At 44.2% G+C, this 20,282-nt stretch overlaps 2 long non-coding RNA genes across 6 annotated transcripts in view; both read left to right on the top strand.

The window, feature by feature from the left end:
* The window catches only part of LOC139182163 (uncharacterized), a 163,842-nt gene that overhangs the window by 63,754 nt on the left and 79,806 nt on the right, over positions 1–20,282 (top strand). The gene's annotated exons all lie outside the window — the stretch shown is intronic.
* Positions 5,346–8,064, top strand: LOC109555898 (uncharacterized). Its single transcript, XR_002180316.2, has 2 exons — positions 5,346–6,517; positions 7,763–8,064. It is a non-coding gene; the product is annotated as an uncharacterized lncRNA (long non-coding RNA).

The raw sequence follows: 20,282 nt of genomic DNA, 5'->3' as shown, positions 1-20,282 counted from the left end.
TTTCTTGTCATTCCACCTAGTCCTGGATCTGCCATCTGGAGTCGCTGGCATCAGCCTGTTCCCTTCCACACATGGCAGCCACTGGGATATATGAGGACAGCTCGCATGTCCCTGCAGTCTGCTTGACTCCAGGCACAGCATCCCTTGTGCCCTCACCCAGTCCTCCTGTGATTTAGCCTCCTGATACTGTACTAGCACATCACCTTCTGAATGTGCTCCAATGTGTGGTTGGCTCTGCAAAAATACAGCTCCTTGAAGAGATCTCAACACTCTAGATATGGCCTGTCCAGCACCAAGTACAATAGAACCATCCTGTAACTTCTTCTTGGCTTCCCACATGGCACTAGTGGTAAAGAGCCCACCTGCCAATGCACGAGACATAAGACACTTGGGTTTGATCCCTGGGTTGGGAAGATACCCTGGAGGAGAGCATAGCAACCCACTCCAGCAGTCTCGCCTGGAGAATCCCATGGACAGAAAAGCCTGGCAGGCTACAGTCCTTAGGGTTTCAAAGAGCTGGACATGACTTAAGTAACTTAGCATACACACACACACCTTCTTCTGGACTCACCACATTTATTAATAATGACATCAAGTTTCCAGTGTCATTTTGACAGCCTCATCGTACTATTGGTTCAATATTATATTATCAGGAAAAAAATCAATGAATTTTCCATATTTGAAGGTTTGATATATGGAACTCTATATTGATTTCTCCTTAGTCTTATCTTGTCAGTTTCAGACTGGGCAGAATCACAAATGTGACCATATAAATCATCATCCACATCAAGAAATTTTGAGAGCAAAGGGGGTGCTATTATTGCTATTAATAACCATATTAAAGCACAGGGAGCTCAGCTCCATGCTCTGTGATGACCTAGGTGAGTGGGACTGGGTGGGGGGAGGTGGAAGGAAGGTCCAAAAAGGAGGAAATATACAAACAACCGATTCACTTCATTGTACAGCAGAAACTAACAAAACAGCGTAAAGCGATTACACTCCAATAAAAAAAAATAAACAGGGCTTCCCTGGTGGCTCAGTAGAGAGTCTGTCTGCTAATTCGGGAGACCTGGGTTTGATCCCTGGTCTGGGAGGATCCCACATGCCACACAGTGCCTAGGCCTGTGCTGCACAACTATTGAGCCTGTACTCTAGGCCTGAGTGCTGCAACCGCTGCAGCCTGCGTGCCCTGGAGTTTGTGTTCTGCAAAAAGAAAAGCCATTGCAATGAGAAGCCCACACTCTGCAACTAGAGAAAAACCTTCACAGCAATGAAGACCCAGCACACCCAAAAATAAATAAATAAATGTTAACAATAAATAAATACAATAAAAATAAATAAAATTACACTACATATGTGTGTGTAAAAATAATCATATTGAGATGGCAGGCATAACCAGGACTGTCCCAGTCAATCCTGGACACAGGCCACCTTCAGCATAGAGGTTAGGACCACAGAGTACAGGTTCAAAACCCAGTGCTCTTATTACCAGCTCTGTACTTCATATCTCAAAGTTTCTGTGTTCCCATCTTGAAAAGGGAGATAAAAGTCCTACATCATAGGGTTATCATAAGCATCAAACAAGATCATTTATGGAAAGCATTTAACCCAGAGCCTGGCTTGCACTAAGTGCTTAGAAAATATCACCTGTTATTTTTAGCTTCTTGAGCTCTTTCTGAATTTGAGCAGCTATCCCTCTCCATATTGTGTCATCTTTAAATCTGATAAGTATGACTTCCACTGCTTTGTCTGAATTATTGCTTAAAATAACCTGTGACAGCATCTAAGACAGAATCCTGTGGCCTGTCTCTGGCGTTCTCTTTCCAAGTTCATGTTGATGCGTTGGTCTCTCTTCTTTGGATGTGGTTGTCAAACCAGCTAATGCGGTGCACTAGGGGAAAGTGAGTCCAGTATTAAGAGTTCCTGCAACAATTCAGAGGCGCAACGGCCATTCAAGTTTCTTTTTCTCTCACATAACCATCGGTGGAGATCCCACTTGGGCAGAAAGCCATCCTCCCACTGTCACTTAAGGACCCAGGCTGAGGGCAGTTCCTCCATCTTTAACACGTGGTTTCAGTTGCTCTGCTGGTCACCAATCCAGCCAACAGGAAGGGGAAGAATTTGAAGGAAGGAGAGAGATTATGGGGGCCAGGCCCAGAAGTGGCAAACGTCACTTCTGCTCATGTGCCAGTGGGGAGAACACAGACACAGTGGGCACCTGCCTGCACGTGCATGTGTGCGTGCTCAGTCATGTCTGACGCTTTGCAACCCCAAGGACTGTAGCCCACAAGGCTCCTCTGTCCATGGAATTTTGCAGGCAAGAAGACTGGAGGGTTGCCATTTCCTTCTCCAGAGGATGTTTCCAACCCAAGGATCAGATCGAACCCGTGTCTCCTGCATTAGCAGGCAGATTCTTTACCACTAGCACCACCTGGGAGCCAACTTGCCTGCATGGAAGGTGGGAAACGCCATACAACTGAGCAGATGGGGCCCCCTCCACTCCTCTTACTACAAAGAGGGTAGATGGGAACTTGGCGGACAGCCAGGCATTTTTACCTCAACCATGTCCCTAATGCATTATCATTCAGCCCACATTTTCTATTTTGTCCTTGGGGAGATAAAGTCAGACTCTCTCAAAGGCCTTAAGAAATCAAAGGCCTCCAGCATTCTTCTTTGCCACTGGCCTGGTAAGCTATCAAAAGAGGAAATCATTTCCAGGGCCTTATAATAAGATAGCATACAGGTGGCCTATATAGTATCTGAAAAATGGTTTCACATTTTAGGCAAGGAAATTTATCTAATTTTTCCATTAATCTGTGTGAGGAAGAAACAATAAAGGAGAATGCAGGAACACAGTGGAGTTCAAAAAAGTCAAATGAAATTCTGAGACTAAGAATTTTATGGAACAGTCAAGCAAAAAAGGAATTCTACATAAAAGTTAAAGTAATGGAATAGATTGTTCAACATTTCTCTCTTAGCAGTTCTGCGCTCCTTGAAATAGATTGCAGAAACCAGATTTCTGAAGCAAGTAACATAAACATTATGTTCAGCTCTGAAACTCCAGCCTGGAGCTATTAAAGTCAAGCACTGTGGATAAGTAACCTCCTCCGAGATAACTCAGTTGTTCATTCAACAAACATGCTTACAGAAGCCACTTGGTTCTAGGTACTATGCTGAGAATAAAGAAATAAACAAGCAGTAGTCTCTGCTCTTCAACATTTTTTAAGACTAAAAGGTCAAAATTCCTAGTTGCAAAACATCAGGAACCAACTCTGACTACTTTAAGCAGAAAATGAATTTACTTACTGAAGAATATCAGTTAGATCACAAAATCTCTGGGGATCTACATTCCAGAACAGTTTGTGGAACTGCCTAGAGGAGATACCACTGGTCCCCCCTGTTGGCTGAACTGGGGACATTGCTGGTGCACGACCTCAGACGCTCTCTCTCCAGGATCTTCAGCCACTCCCTCTGAGACTGCATTGCATACAGGCTACCTTTGTCAAAACGTATCCCGTCTGGTGCTTGATGCTTCACAGCACTAGCTTCTGATTCGAGGTCCTGGATGGGCACTCGCGCTTGGTGGTCAGGTCACATGCTGCGCCATAGCTGCAAGGGAGGCTGACAAAGTGAGTATGTGCCTTCACGACGGGATGTGGGGATTCATAAAACAGTGAATTCCTCAAACAAAGGAAAAGTGTGAAACGTCTTGGGTGGAAAAAAAAAAATTCATGTTGATGTTTGGCAGAAACCAACATGATTCTGTAAAGCAATTATTCTTCAGTTTTAAAAAAAGTTTTTTTTTAATAAAAAGATTGATAAATGTCCATGATGAGGTGAAAAAGATACACATAAATGCATACATTAAAGTGGAGTGTTTTAATGGATGGACCTAGAGATTGTCATACCGACTGAAGTAAGTCAGACAGAGAAAGGCAAATATCATATGATGTCACTTATATATGGAATCCAAAACCATGGTACAAATGAATTTATTTACAAAACAGAAATATAGTCACAGATATAGAGAACAAACTTTTGGTTACCAAGAGGGAAAGAGTGGAGGAAGGTTAAACTGGGAGATGGTAATTGACATATACACTTTACTACATATAAAAAAGATTACTAATAAGGACCTACTGTACAGTATGGGGAACTCTTCTCGGTGCTCTATAATGGCCTATATGGGAAAAGAATCTAAAAAAGAGTGGACAGGACTTCCCTGGTGGTGCAGTGGACAAGAATCTGCCTGCCAATACAAGGGACATGGGTCTGATCCCTGGTCCAGGAATATCCCACATGGTGTGGGAACAACTGAGCTCTTGCTCCGAAACAAGAGAAGCTAGCACAACGAGAAGCCCGCACACTGTGATGAAGAAAGCAGCTCTCACCTGCTGCAACTAGAGAAAGCCTGGGCAACAGAGACCCAGTGTAGCCAAATATAAACAGGTAAATAAAATAATTATTTTTTTTTAAGGGTGGATATATGTGTATGTATAACTGAATCACTTTGCTGCACACCAAAACTAACACAGCACTGTAAATCAACTATATGCCAGTAAAAACTTTTTTTAAATGGAGTGTCTTATAAACTTTATGAACAAAGAGTTGCAGAACCACAGAGGACAGAAAAGTCAAATCTTTCCCAGCCAGGTCAGCAAAATCTTCACCAAGGCAATCTCCAGCTCTCCCATCCATCTGACACATTATCATTCTGCTCACATCTTCTGTCTTATCCTCTGGGTTGTAAAGGATGAGTAAGAGCTTTCTGGGAAAAGATTCTGAGGGGAGCCAGGGGAGGCACCTAGAGAAAAGGTGTGTAAAAAGGCATGGAGGTAGAAGGCTTGGTATGTCTGCTGAGAGTTCCTTGTAGGGAGGTGAAGGCTGTGTATCAGCGGCAAGGGGTAGGTGGGCTAAGAGATTAGGATCGGGACCATGAAAAGCCTTGTTGGCAGGTAGGGAATATGAACTTTATTTTTAAGAAAAAGGACTCATTGAGTGTCATGTAAGGATGGGAGTTGATAAAACCTGCTTGTTTTTAAGAAGTAAACTGGTGCAACATAGAGGGTAGATAGGGTAGGACTGAAAAATGAGGATGAAGAAAGAGAGCATATCTTTTGCTGATCTCTGCAAAAGCTAAGTGAAAATGATGCAGAATCAAGGCAGTGGCCTCAGGAATGGGGGGAAAGCTGGAAAATGCTTCCAATGTTGATATGTTCAATGGGAAACCAGACTGTGGGTCTGGAGATTCCAGTGAGGGATTCCTATTAGCATTTACATGGCTGTTGATATAATAAGAGAGGGTACGGCGGGTGCAGGGGTGGGGTTGTTGAACAGAAGGTGACTGGAAACATTGTTTAATCATTAGAATCCTCAAGCCAGGTTTCCCAATCCTAGCACCAAGCTGCAGGCAGAGTATGCCCAGGGCATAAGGTGCCACACGGGGTGTTGGTAACAAGAGGAGATCTTGAGCTCCGCTTCCCCGAGGTCATGGTCTAGTAGAAATGCCTAGAGGGCACTTAGGGTTTTGGCTACCCAGGATCAGTCTCCTCCTCTAATTGCAATGGTGCCTGATTTCTTTGGGGGAATTATCTCACCCGTCGTGTATAGTTTTGTGTCAATTAAGGTGCCCTGTCCAACCCTGGGCTAAAAGGTAGGCAATGGCCCCAAGGACAATCAGACACTCTTCAAGGACTTTGTACGTTGAGCTAAGTGAAGCAAGGCTGGAAAGAAAAGTTTGGAGCTGGTTCAACCAGGCAACTTCTCCCTCGGGCGACATGTCCATCAGTCCCTGCTCCATGGAATCCTGAGCTGTACTTGCTTGGTCCTCTGCAAGCCTGCCTTTCCAGCTTTCCTTTCAATCCTGTGAACTCAGTGAGACTCTTCAGCTGAATTTCTCTTCTGTTTAGAAGTTGAAATCTGTGGCTTGCAATCAAAGAACCGCAACCAACTCAGAGTGCAAACACTCATGGGAACTCTAGGTAGGAATTCTTACAAACCAATCTCTGAACAGAGGCAAAGTGATTATAAAAAAGGAACAGGGCTCTCATGTGACCAGGGCTGGGACTAGGAGGCTTAGATTCTAGCTCATTGCATCTTCACTTGTCAGAAGACCTTGGATAGATCCTTTTGCCTTTCTGAGCTTAATGCTTTCATCTGCAAATCGCAGTAGTGGGCTGGATGATAACTCAGTCTCTGGTGGCATGTAAACTGATCCTCAAGAGAGGGGGGCTTGATTCAGAGTGTTTGATGATTTCTATGGTATAAATACTCCCCTCATGGGTGATTTCAAACTCCCAATGTTTTAACAACCAGCTTACAAATATCCTGAAAATGTTGCTCTTGCCATCAAGTACAGGCTGGCTCTGGCACAACACTGTTGGTGTCAGCCTTCTAGAGGTGGCTTCTGGTCTGTGCCCCTCTAAACTGGGAAGCTAGAAGAATAAGCGTTTGGCTCTTGTTGGAAATGAAGAGTATGGAGCAACATTTAAGAATCACACAAGAAACTTATTACAATGTAAGTGACACTCTGAATTATCTTGGGGAGGCTCTCAGAAACCTGCACATGCTCCCTAGTGATTTTTATGCCAGAGGTATGCGAGACACAGGCTTGGAAAGTGGAAGGGAATATGAAGAAGGAACAGGGTACCAGTGGTGGTAGGAAATGGAGAGGCAAGGGGAGAGAGGAAGATTGCAGAGGAAATGGGTAACCCAGACTACAAGCACCACTGAGGGAGGAAAAGAGGGGAAGGAGGTAGGAAATATTCTTCACTAAACATCTAGACGTGGAATGCCCTGCAGAACGCCAGATATCAGAGGACTTGGACTAAGATTTGATGGTGATGGTGATGGTGATGAGACTGCTGCTGGTGGTGATGGAGGGCAGTAGGCTTTGTTCACCAGCCTTACAGCGCTGGTAGGAAGCAGAGCCATCTGGTGCATATTCGGCACATTACAGAATCTATTTTGCTTTCACTAGTGCTGCTCAGCCAAATTTATATCTGTCTCTGGCTGCAAAACTTGCCTGGTATTGGACTAAGCCCTGAGCTCTGAGCAGGAAGAATCCTGTGCCAGGGACGTGATCAGGTTTCTCCCGAGCCCAGGGCAAGTCTACATCTCTGAGCCTTCCTAGAATTTGAGTCCTTGTTCCAGAGGGTGGGAACCCAGGAATGTCTCTAAATAAATGATTGAAAGCTCTGAAGGAATCTGTGCTCGCAGAGCCAACCCTCTGTCTCCTCCCACAGGAGAGGGCAGCTTTGGCCCCAACCTCACTGCTTTTTTCACACGCTTGGTCCTGCTAGTCTATGGCTTCTGGGGGCAGGGACGGGGCTTTTGTTCATCTTTTCAGGCCACAGCCTGTTCCGTGACTGTATCTGCTGGTGCATGGAAGGAAGATGCAGGCAGGTGATGGCTACATACCACTAGGGCAGATACAGACAGAACAAAAGTCATAGAACAATGGCAGTGGGTGGCTGAAGACTTGGGGTCTGAACACTCTGAAATTCACCCTTCTAGAGGAGGAAAATGAGTCTGTTAGTGAATTAACAATACACTTTTAAAAAACTGACTTATGCTCCTGTCATGATCACCAGCAAGAAACCAAACAGAGGAAAACAAGACAACCTGTGGGACAGTAGGGGGCGGGGAGGTTTGGACTGATAGGCAAGGCTCGGGGACCCATGGAGCATTTGTCTCTGTAGTCTTTCAACTTATTCCTCCCCTGGCTGTACCAAGGCACACACGTGGTAATTTCTCTTCCCAGGACTGAAACACAGGACATCGCTAAGCCTCCTCTGGACCCTGAAATAATGCTTCGAGTTTGACACATCTCACTTTCCCCACTTACAATTCCTCATCAGAAATTCTTCGTTCCACCCTGACATCTGAGACACCACGCTGAGCCCTTCAGCCCTGCTTGCTTTGCGTTCCCACAGCTCAGCTCAGACAGATGAAACGCTGGATAAAACCTCTCGGTGCATGGGGCAGGGACCTTGTCTTTGTGTCTCATAAAATGCCGTGTACACCTGCAGTGCTTTGTAAATAATAAATGGCCGTAATAAAGAAGCTGCCTCTTTGGGGTCAGAGACACATGTTTGCAGAAAAACAGCCCCCTCCTGTTTGCCAGCTCTGGCTGGTGTGGCTGTCGCCTGAGCCTGAAAACACACGTCACGGAGCTTTCCAAAGAACCATGTAACCCGAAAACTTAGGGTTCTAAATAGAATAAAATGCACAATGCCAGATTTCTTGGCCAAGGGAGGTCAGGGAGCAGCTTGCTGACATACTATGCACTTGAAAAATAAATGCACCATGGAAATGCAAGATGTCATTATTATTATTTTAAGTTTTATTATGGCCTTTACAAATTACAATGGCACAGGCCTTTTTAGCCAAGTACATAATAGTAATACTTTACTATTGAAAGAGAGAATGATTGGTAAACATCAGGTATTATTTTTATAATAATAACTTACCAATTCAGTATACAGCAGAAGGGAAGCCTCTTGCCAAATGGGTGAATAAGCTAAAATGGACAAAGAGGGTCTCTTTAGGGGAATTATGGGAAGGACAGCAACACAATTCCCATATGGTCACTCACTATGATGACCTAATGCCACAGACACTGGGAACAGGTAGAGGGAAACACGGATAGATCCATGGGTCTCTCATTACAACTAAGAAATGACAGTTCATCTTTTTGAAAATGTGCAGCTAAAATCTCCCCACCTTGTTCCCTGTTCCAGGGCATCACCAGGGCAAGAAAAGCTCTCCCATAATGTGCTCATTTATTAGCTATTTTGGCTGCAGAAACTTAGAGCGCTTCATAATAATAGCAGCCATTATTTTCTGCACACGTGCTCTGAGCCAGGCACTGTGTACTTCCTTATTTAATCCTTTCTCCTTACCCGATGGTCCCAACATGTCATGGTAAATAGAAGGGGGAAAAGTGGAAGCAGTGACGTTTTATTTTCCTGGGCTCCAAAATCACTGCAGTCAGTGACTGCAGCCATGAAATTCAAAGACACTTGCTCCTTGGAAGGAAAGCTATGACAAGCCTAGACAGTGTATTAAAAAACAGAAACATCATTTTGCCGACAAAGGTCTGTATAGTCAAAGCTAAGGGTTTTCCAGTAGTTACATACAGATGTGAGAGTTGGACCATAAGGAAGACTGAGTGCTAAAGAATTGGTACTTTAGAATTGTGGTGCTGACAAAGACTCTTGAGAGTCCCTTGGACTGCAAGGAGATCAAACCAGTCAATCCTAAAGGAAATCAACTCTAAATATTCATTGGAGGGCTGCTGCTGAAGCTGAAACTCTAGTACTTTGGCCACCTGATGCGAAGAACTGACTCATTGGAGAAGACCCTGATGCTGGGAAAAACTGAAGGCAAAGGAGAAGGGGGCAGCAGAGAATGAGATGGTTAGAAAGCATTGCCAACTCAATGTACATGATTTGAGCAAACTCGGGGAGATAGTGGAGGACAAAGGAGCCTGGCATGCTACAATCCATGGGGTCACAGAGTCAGGTATGACTAAGAGCACTAAACAACCTACCCTATGAAGTAAATCCTGTTTTTCTCCATTTTACAGGATAAATAATCCTGTCATTATTACAGGGTAATAATCCTGTTATTATCCTTAAGGCTCAGGGTCTAGGCCCCAGTAGAGTTAGGATTCAAATAGTCTTAAATGTGAACCCAGAGCTCAAGATCTCACCCACTATGACCTACCACCTCCACTGCCATTTGGAAAATTTTTAATGGTTGAAATAATTTACTCAACATAAGTGGCTCAACCTTGACATCTCTAGTTGAGAGGGAATACTTCTCAGTCATCCAAACTAATGGGAAGGATAGAGCAGGGCGTGGGTAATCCCAATGCACAGATCCTCAGGAAATCATTTAGTCTGGGCTCCAGACTGCCCAGCTGGGATAGTTCACAGCAGATGGCTCTCTGAATGATATTTTTCCAAGGCAGATATTAAAAGTAGCCCGTGGTTTCTGAGATACTCTGGCTAAGTGGGAGAGGGGAGTAACTCTGAAGAAAGGATGGGGATGGAGGGACTGCTGAGGCATGAAAATGTGACTAGTTAATCCATAAGGCTGATCATCAAAGTTGATTAGATTTGCTCTTTCCATTAATTAGCAGGGCTATATAGTTATGGCTCCTTTATACCCCTGAGACTTTAAAAAATGTTTTATCTTGAAATGAGGGAAGTGGAGGGAAATTAAAAAGGTGGATGCTTCAAGGTTCTTATCATCTCAGTGTGACCATCTGTCCTAGACTCAATTTATTCCAGATTGTGAGTCCATGAGCCATATTAACGAGAAAGTAGGGAGACGGCCTCCATGCAAGGCTTGCTCTGGACTAAAGTTATTGCCTCACAAACAACTCACTAATTTCCAATTAATCCTCTGATCCATCCCAGAGCCCTGGCTGGAACATGCTGTGCCCCTTTCCCACCCTCCTCGCAAGAAGGGAGCAAGATGAAACACAGACTGGGCAGTGCACATGACTTGCACTCCATGGATGTCACAGAACCACATTTGCCTTTAAAATCTCGAAGACGGAGGGCTGGCTGGGAGGACTTATGGCGGGAGAAGGGGTGTGTGCATGTGTGCAAGGGCGGGTGGCGGTGGTGGGGTGTGTGTATGTGCACGTGCGCTGCAGTGCGAGTGTAATGTCATGTGTGCTGTGTCAGTCAAGGGCGTGGTGTGGTGGGTGTGACATCGTATGCGCATTGAGGGGGACAGATACAGTGGTAGTGATGGTGGTACGTGCATACAAATGTGCGTGCATAAAGACAGAGTGACGCCATCTGCAACAAAATAAACTGCTTGCAAAGGGAGTTTTTTCCATTCCCTAGAAATTTGCCAGGATAACTTCTTTTTTGGCCAAAACATCTGTTCAGAGGGTCTCTGGTGCTCAGAATAAAAAAGGACAAGCTGGATTCCAACCAAATAAAAAGTGCTAAAGATATTTTGGGGAGAAGCATTTTTTAAAAAAAGAAAACCCAGTGCTAACAATACGGTGGTTTCAGTTTCCTTCCACTGGGTGACAAAAAATATTTAATTTTAAAACAAGTCGAGTCTCCGTCACTACGCTCCGTCACTACGAAGGGAAATGAGACAAGCTCGCCCCCCTCTTTGTAGATTCATCTCTGCTCCTGTGACGGCTCCTGTTTGCCAGGTCACGGATGGGATGAAATTTTCTCTTTGTGGAATATTAAAAAGCACTCTGGGTCTCCTAGGATTTGGAATGAATCTTGCAGAAACCCAAAGTCACTCTGATAGGGAGGTGCCATCTAGGGGCAGGAAGGGGCTAGAGGACTGTGTCCTGCATGTTAACTCCTAGAGTTGGGGCACTCTTTCAGGGATCAGCCCAAATCACTCCAGCACCTTCAAAAGTATTTCCACTGAGGCTTTTCATCAAGCCGAACTCCCCTGCAGAAAGGCATTCCAGAGTAATGCAAATGAAGTAAACAGGAAAAAGCGGTTGGCTTCATATCCATCAAGGAAATGCAAATTAAAACAATAAATCAATACAGACTTAGCAAAGGTTTTAAAAATGATCACGCCAGGGCACTTTCCTATGTTGTTGGAAGAAATGTAAATTAGTGTAACCTTTCTGGAAGTTTGTCAATACATATCAAGAGCCTTAAAATGTTCCTATCCTTTGATGCAATCATTCCATTGCTAAGAGTCTAAAGAACTCAACAGAGCATAAAGATTTTTCTGTAAAGATGTCCATTGCAGTGTTAGTTTTAAGTGTGAAAAATTGGTGTTAACTTTAATGTCCATAATAAGGAGGTTTTAAGATAAATGGTGGAACAAGCACATAATGGTATGCTGCATATACATTAAATATCATATTTTTTGGACACTACTTAATGACATAAGAAAATAGTGAAATAAAATATGAAGTGGAAAAAGCTGCATACAAAAAGTGTATATATATAACCCATTTTCATAGAGAAGGGGGCTAAAAGGATATACATTAAACTGTTAGTAGCTCTTTTCTTTGAGGAAAGATTATATGTAATTTTTTCCTCTCTGCTATTTGAACTTTCATAATTTTCTATATTGAAATGATATATTAATATAATAAAATCAGTATATGAGATTAGAAAACAAAATTATTATGAACGACAGTCACAGAGACAGTAGAGGAATTCCTTTCCATTTGAGGGACGGGCACTCATCACTGCCAGATCCTGTGCTGTGTCATATCAGTTAATCTGCTTAACAGACTTGGAATGGCTATCTCTTATTATACTTCCAACACCACCTCTCACTTTCAGCCCATGGCTTTGCTTCCCATGTTAGCCAGTTATTGGGCTTCCCTGGTGGCTCAGAGTATAAAGAATCTGCCTGCAATGCGAGAAACCTGGGTTCAATCCCTGGGTCAGGAAGATCAGCCCATGGACTTGCTTCCCATTTTAGCCAGGGAAACCTGTGAAAATGCAAGTCAGATCATGTTAGGGTGAAAGCCAGGTCCCTTCACCAGCCTATTGTTTAGTCACTAAGTTATGTCCTACTCTTTTGCAACCCATGGACTGTATATGTATATATGTACATATTTATGATTGTTTTAAGTTGCTGATCTCTTAATTTCAAATGCATTTTAATAATCCTACATTTGCAGAAATGAGCTATTTAAAACCCTAAAAGATGATGCTGTTAAAGTGCTACACTTACTATGCCATTAAATTTGGAAAACTCAGCAGTGGCCGCAGGACTGGAAAAGGTCAGTTTTCATTCCAGTCCCAAAGAAGAGCAAGCCAAAGAATGTTCAATTATCACACAGTTGTGCTTATTTCAAATGCTAGTAAGTTTATGCTCAAAATCCTTTAAGCTACGCTTTAGCCTCTTGATGAAAGTGAAAGAGGAGAGTGAAAAAGTTGGCTTAAAACTGAACATTCAAAAAAAAAAAAAACAAAAAACTGAACATTCAGAAAACTAAGATCATGGCCTCTGGTCCCATCACTTCATGGCAAATAGACGGGGAAACAATGGAAACGGTGACAGACTTTATCATTTTGGGCTCCAAAATCACTGAAGATGGTGACTGTAGCCATGAAATTAAAAGACGCTTGCTCCTTGGAAGAAAGGTTATGACCAACTTAGACAGCATATTAGAAAGCAGAGACATTACTTTGCCAACAAAGGTCTGTCTTGTCAAAGCTTTGGTTTTTCCAGTAGTCATGTATGGATGTGAAAGTTGGGCTAAAAAGAAAGCTGAGTGCCAAAGAATTGATGCTTTTGAAGTGTGGTATTGGAGAAGATTCTTTAGAGTCCCTTGGACTGCAAGGAGAGCAAACCAGTCAATCCTAAAGGAAATCAGTCCTGAATAGGCATTGGAAGGACTTATGCTGAAGCTGAAACTCCAATACTTTGGGCACCTGATGCAAAGGACTGACTCATTTGAAAAGACCCTGATGCTGGGAAAGATTGAGGGCAAGAGGAGAAGGGGATGACAGAGGATGAGATGGTTGGTTGGCATCACCGACTCAATGGACATGAGTTTGAGTAAATTCCAGGAGTTGGTGATAGACAGGGAAGCCTGGCATGCTGCAGTCCACAGGGTCACAAAGAGCCGGACAGACTGAACTGAACTGAACTGAGGCTTTAGCAGTACATGAACAGAGAACTTTCAGATGTACAAGCTGGGTTTTGAAGAGGCAGAGGAATCAGAGATCAAACTGCCAACATTTGTTGGATCATGGAGAAAGCAAGGGAGTTCCAGAAAACCATCTAGTTATGCTTCTTTGACTATGCTAAAGCTTTTGACTCTGGATCACAACAAACTGGAAAATTCTTAAACAGGTGGGTGTACCAGACCACCTTACTGTTTCTTGAGAAACCTATATGCAGGTCAAGAAGCAACAACTAGAACCAGGCATGGAACAACAGACTGGTTCCAAATTGAGAAAGAAGTACGTCAAGGCTGTATATTGTCACCTTGCTTATTTAACTTATATGCAGAGTACATCATGCAAAATGCTAGGCTGGATGAAGCACAAGCTGGAATCAAAATTGTGGAGAAATAACAGCCTCAGATATGCAAATGATACCATGCTAATGGCAGAAAATGAAGAGGAACTAAAGAGCCTCTCAGTGAGTGTGAAAGAGGAGAGTGAAAAAATTGGCCTGAAACTCAATATTCAAAAAACTAAGATCATGGCATCTGGTCCCATCACTTCATGGCAAACAGAAGGGGAAAAAGTGGAAGCAGTGACAGGTTTTATTTTCCTGGGCTCCAACATCACTGCAGACAGTGACTGCAGCCATGAAATTAAAAGATGCTTGCTCCTTGGAAGGAAAGTTATGGCAAACCTAGACAGCGTATTAAAAAACAGAGACATCACTTTGCTGACAAAGGTCTGTATAGTCGAAGCTGTGATTTTTCTAGTAGTCACGTACAGATGTGAGAGTTGGACCATAAAGAAGATTGAGTGCTAAAGAATGGATGCTTTCAAATTGTGGTGCTGAAGAAGACTCTTGAGAGTCCCTTGGACTGCAAGGAGATCAAACCAGTCAATCCTAAAGGAAATCAACTCTGAATATTCATTGGAAGTACTGCTGCTGACACTGAAACTCCAATACTTTGCCCACCTGATGTGAAGAGTTGACTCATTGGAAAAGACCCCGATTCTGGGAAAGATTGAAGGCAAGAGGAGAAGGGGATGGCCGAGGATGAGATGGTTAAATAGCATCACTGACTCAATGGACATGAATTTGAGCAAACTCAGGGAGATAGTGGTAGATAGAGGAGCCTGGCGTGCTGCAGCTCATGGGGCCGCAAAGAGTAGTCAAGACTTAGTTACTGAACATAAGGAGAGCTCCTAATTGTTGTTTTCAATATCATGTTTTACACTGAAGTGTTTTGTGTGTCCCTTAACTGCTTATTGTGGATATAGATGACTTAACTACTTTTATCTTTTAACCTTCCTAATGGTTTTGTGTGTGATTTCATACCAGTGTTTGCCTTTATTGATGTTTTTTCATTATTTTTATGTTTCTAGTTGTGGCATTTTGTTTTCTACTTAGAGAAGTTCTTTTAACATTTCTTGTAAAGCTGGTTTTATGGTGCTAAACTCTTATTGCTTTTGCTTGTCTCTGAAGTTTTTGACCTCTTTATCAAATCTGTTCAAGAGCCTTGCTGAGTGGTATAGTTTGGGTTGTAGGTTTTTCCTTCATCACTTTAAAAATATCATGTCATTCCCTTCTGGCCTGCAGAGTTTCTGCTGAAAAAAAATCAGCTGATAGCCTTATGGGAGTTTCCCTGTACATTGTTTTTTTTTTTTTCCCCTTGTTGCTTTTAATATTCTCTCTTTAATTTTTGTCATTTTAGTTATAATATGTCTTGGTGTGCTCCTCTTTGGTTTATTCCTATATGGGACTCTCTGCACTTCCTGGACTTGGGTATTGGTTTCCTTTACCAGATTAGGGAAGTTTTCAGCTAATATGTCTTCAAATATGTTCTCAGATCCTTTCTCTCTCTCTATCTTCGCTGTCTGGGACCCATTTAATGGGAATATTAGTGTACTTGATGTCTCAGAGGTCTCTTAAACTGTACTCATTTCTTTTCATTCTTGCTTCTTTTTTTCCTGTTCAGCATCAGTGATTTCCACTGCTTGTCTTCCAGTTCATTGATCCATCATTTAGTCTACTGTTGATTACTTCTAGTACAGGGGTTCTCAACCTCTGGGCCACCTCTTTGTCAGATCAGCGGTGGCATTAGATGAGAAGCAAAGCGCACAATAAATGTAATGCAGTTGAATCATCCTGAAACCATCCCCACCTCTCCTCACCTGTCCCGGTCTATGGAAAACTTGTCTTCCACAAAACCAGCCGCTGGTGCCGGGAAGGTTGGGGACCACTGTTTTGTATATTTTTCATCTCACTTATTGTATTCTTCATCTCTATTTTCTAACTCGTTTGTTAAAAACTTCTAACTTCTCGCTCTGTGTGTCCAGTCTTCTCCCTAGTTCTTTGATCATCTTTACAATCACTACCCTGAACTCTTTCTTGAGTACATTGCCTAGCTCCACTTCATTTGGTTCTTCTTTGAGGTTTTTTTCATCTTGTCCCTTTATCTGAAATATGTTCCTCTGTCGCCCCATTTTGCCCAAGTCGCTCTTTGTATTTTTATGTCTCTGGTAGGTTGGCTGTGTTTCCCGACCTTGGAAAAGTGGCCTTTTGTAGGAGACGTCTTACACATCCCAGCAGTGGACTTTCCTCTTGTTGCCGCAGCTCTATGCTCCATGGGTCTTCCCTGTGAGGACTGTGTGTGTCCTTCTGTTGTGGTGGGCTGACTGTGAGGGTGGTCTGGTAGACTTTATTGGCCCCTGCTCCAGTTGGTTACCAGGCTCTGCCTCATGTGGAGGCTGCTGGCCACTAGTTGGTAGGGCTGGGTCCCAAGGTCACTGGCTGTGAAATCCAGAGGGCCCTGGGGCTAGTATTGGCTCATGGTGGGGAGAGTCAGGGTCTGGAAGACTCTGGTGCTGTTGCCTGCCCACTGGTCCTAGGGCTAATGCAGGCCTACTGGCAGTCACAGCCAGCCTGGAGTCTGGTTGTAGGGTCCAGGGGTCCCAGAGCTGGTGTCAGATCACTGGTGGCAGGGGGCCGGTTCCTGATATGGGGTGTGGGGTTCAGGGAGTCGGCCTGTTAGTGGGCAGAGACAGAGCCCAGCTCATCCCAGGGCAGGGTCTGGCCTGCTAGTAAGCAACTTGGGACTGCAAGCTATGGGATTATGGTTTCCATGGGTCTAGTGTCTGCCCCCTGGTGGGTGAGGCTGCTTTAGAAACCAGAGCAGGCTTCCTGGAAGGCAGAGAGCGTGATGGGGGGTGCGTGCAGGGAATTCTGGGGCTGGTGCCTAGCCACTGGTGTGTGGAGCTGGGTCCTGAGCCCTCTGGTGGGCAAGGCTGTGCCTAGGGCCATGTCCAGAGACAACTGTGGGCTCAGGAGGACTTAAGGCAGCTGTGCCCTGACCCCGTTAGTTGCTTGACCCAATGGGTCCTAGTGCCGTTGCCTAGAGGCTATAGGGTGGGGCCAGGCCAGGGTGCTAATGAGTATGCTGCATCAGTGTCTGTGTGGTAGAAGGAGCTCCCAAGAGTGGCTGTCCCCAGTGTCTGTGTGCCCAGGGTGAGCTGCAGTTGTCTCCTGCCTCTCCAGAGACTCTCCAAGATCAGCATCTGGGTCTGACAGAAGTTCTTTTCAAATTGCTGCTTTTGCCCAGGGTCCTGGAGCATGTGAGATTTTGTGTGGGCCCTTTAAGTGTGGAGTCTGGAGTTCTCACCACCCTCTGGTTCTCCCCAAAGTAAGCCCACTGGCTTCCAAAGCCAAACATTCTTGGGGTTCATCTTCTTGGGGCAGGGCCCTAGGCTGGGAAGTCCAATGTGAGACTCAGACCTCTCACTCTGGGGGAGAACCTCTGCAACTATAATTATTCTCCCCTTTACAGGTGGCCTACCTAGGCGTATGACACTTACCAGTATCGCGGGTCCACCACTCCCCACTGTGGTTCCTTCTTTCTATCTCTAGTTGTAGCAGATCTTTTCTGGCAAATTCTGGTCTTTTTCACTGATGGCTGTTTTTACAAATAGTTGTGGTTTTGGTACCTCCATAAGAGGAAGTGAGCTTTGGGTCTTTCTATCCAGCCATGTTGGCCGGTCCCCAGGGCAGAGTCTTTTGTCTATCTTGTTCCCTGTTGCGCCTGGCATATGCCGGGAGCTTAGTGAACATTTGCTGTGTTGAATACATGAATGAATGAATTCGTAGTAATTGAAAAGAACTTAACACCCTACTCGGTGCTTTAAAAATACGCTACTAACAATAGGAACAGAAAGGGAATTGGCCATGAGTATTTCTCTTCTGTCCCCATTTAAACCTCTGATGAGACTGCACTGTTGTGTTATTATTCCGAAAGCAACAGCTTTCCAGTGATTAACAATGTGCTAAATACTTCTGCTGTTTGTTTCCATCATTTTTCCCCTAATGGGTAAGGGGATTTGCTTGCTGATTACCCACACTCTAATCACCATCAGGAGGCTGGTTTTCCCCACGGCATTTGGCTTCTATTTCTTTTCTTGGCTTCAACCAGTCACTTGGTCATTTGATAAAAACCTTGGGCACCTACTATGTCCTATGTGCAGGATTCTCTCTCTAAATTAATAAGCCCTTTATGCACCACAAAATACAGACCAAATACTTGCACCACAATCCCAGTTATCCCCACTCTGAGGAATTTTTGTGCCCAGTGTCCCCAGTGATGTCTCATCTCTGCCAGGAGGTCCTTGACCCAGTGTGGGGTGAGGTAGTTGTCCCCACTCTTCTGTAGAATTCTGTTTCAGTGTCAAAAACTCTGGGCTCTCTTCACCTACTATTGGTTTTATTTCTATTGATTGAGGCTAGTGGTGGTATTTCCTATACACTTGGATTCCTTAATACCTTACAATAAATGAAGCTGCCTGGTCCACAGACCAAAATACAGATGTCACTGGAAAGAGCTTTGTTCTTACAGTCAAAAGACCCGGTCTCACTCTTGGTTCTGCCACCTGTTGTCTGTGCCTCCCTGAGAAGCTGCTCTAGCTTTCAAAGTCTGTCCAGTAGAAATAGGAAGGCTGCCTGGCACCTGTGTGGAGGCTGCAGGGAGGATCCGCTGGTATGAAGGGACTCATGGATGGATGCAAGGGCAAGTATTAGTAAAGTCACATGACCTTTGTGCCTCTCCATCCTCACCTACATAGATGACTCATCTGATCCCCCTTTGGACTTGTCTCTTAGCTGAGGTTCTGTGGAGGGGGGTTTTCTGTCTACAATTCTTTATTTTCCAAATTCATTCAACATGTGCTGAGGTTAAATTTACTATTATGCTGTGACTTTCTGTAGGGCAGGGACAGAGCCTCCTTAGTCCCATTTTTTGCCCAGATAAGGACCTGCAATAAGTCCCAGCCCCATAGCACACCTCTTCAAAGGCGCCCTGGAGGCAAGGGGTCAGGGCGCCTGACTGAGCATAGACTTCCAACAGAAGACAGGAGAGCCCCCTTCCTCTCAGGTCACAGTCACAGGAATTTTCTCTTCTGCTTCTGCAAGTAGGCTCACTTCCTCACTAAACATTTTGGCCAGCTGCTTTCAATCCTAATATTTTGGCAGCCAAACAGCATGCTGTACTGCAAAAGAGTTGGGAAACGCTAATGATCCGCTATTAACAGCCTCTCAGCTCGCCCATGTTCCCGCTCAGAACCCAAGGGTGATAACGCGGACACAGCGTCTCCAGGCCTCTTTCCTGGGCCTCGTGCTTTAGAGCCCCTCCCCCACATCACAAGCACACAGAAACTGTATTTATGAAGGAAGGCTTGGGTATCTCTCTTGTTAGGGATCTGCTGCCAGATTCTGCTACAGCGTGACCCATAACCTCAAATACCCTCATTGGAAATGACACCACTCAGGCCTCAGCACAGCGCTTCTCTGTATCTCTTTTCTATGTCCTTGAAACAAAAGATTATTATGTCTGAATGTCAAGATCTGTGGGTTGTGTTGCTTCTGATGTTGGAGATGGACATTATTTCAGAATGTATGCTAGCTGGGGAATGGGGGGATGATTGATTGGCAGAAGCACTAGAATCAAAGAAAAGACAAATTAATTAAAACGTCAAAGCCTTCCTCTCACACAGCAAGAATGCAATAGATGCTTGCATAATGCAATCTGTGTTGTATGTCCGTTTTCTCGCTTTTCCATGTTCCAATTTGTGATTCTGGAGTGACTGATAATTAGTGTAGTACTCCCAACAATTGCACAGGGCAGTTAAGGGACATTTTGCAATATTAAACATTCATGTTACTCTCATGCTCTGTGTGTATGTGTGCGTGTGTGTATGTGTGCATGTGTGTATGTGTGCGTGTGTGTATGTGTGTGTGTGTGTATGTGTGCGTGTGTGTATAACCAGGGTTTCTCAACCTCGTTTGTTGCATCATGTGCATTGCAGGATGTTTTGCAGCATCCCTGGCCTCTATCCACTAGAAACCAGTAGCAAGTTATGTAGCCAGAGATGTCTCCAGACATTACCAAAGGCTCTTGCAGAGCAAAATCACCCCCAGTTGAGAGCCATTGATCTAGATATAATGTACATAAAAAGTGATGTTGTTTTTACAATGGCTACTACAGTTCAGTTCAGTCACTCAGTCATGTCTGACTCTTTACACCCCATGAACTGCAGCATGCCAGGCCTCCCTGTCCATCACCAACTCCCAGAGTTTACCCAGACTCATATCCATTGAGT

This window comes from Bos indicus, chromosome 3, assembly GCF_029378745.1.
Source record: "Bos indicus isolate NIAB-ARS_2022 breed Sahiwal x Tharparkar chromosome 3, NIAB-ARS_B.indTharparkar_mat_pri_1.0, whole genome shotgun sequence".
Classification (NCBI taxonomy): Eukaryota; Metazoa; Chordata; class Mammalia; order Artiodactyla; family Bovidae; genus Bos; species Bos indicus.
The sequence above is the reverse complement of the archived record's forward strand: the minus strand, read 5'-3'. Positions and strand labels throughout refer to the sequence as shown.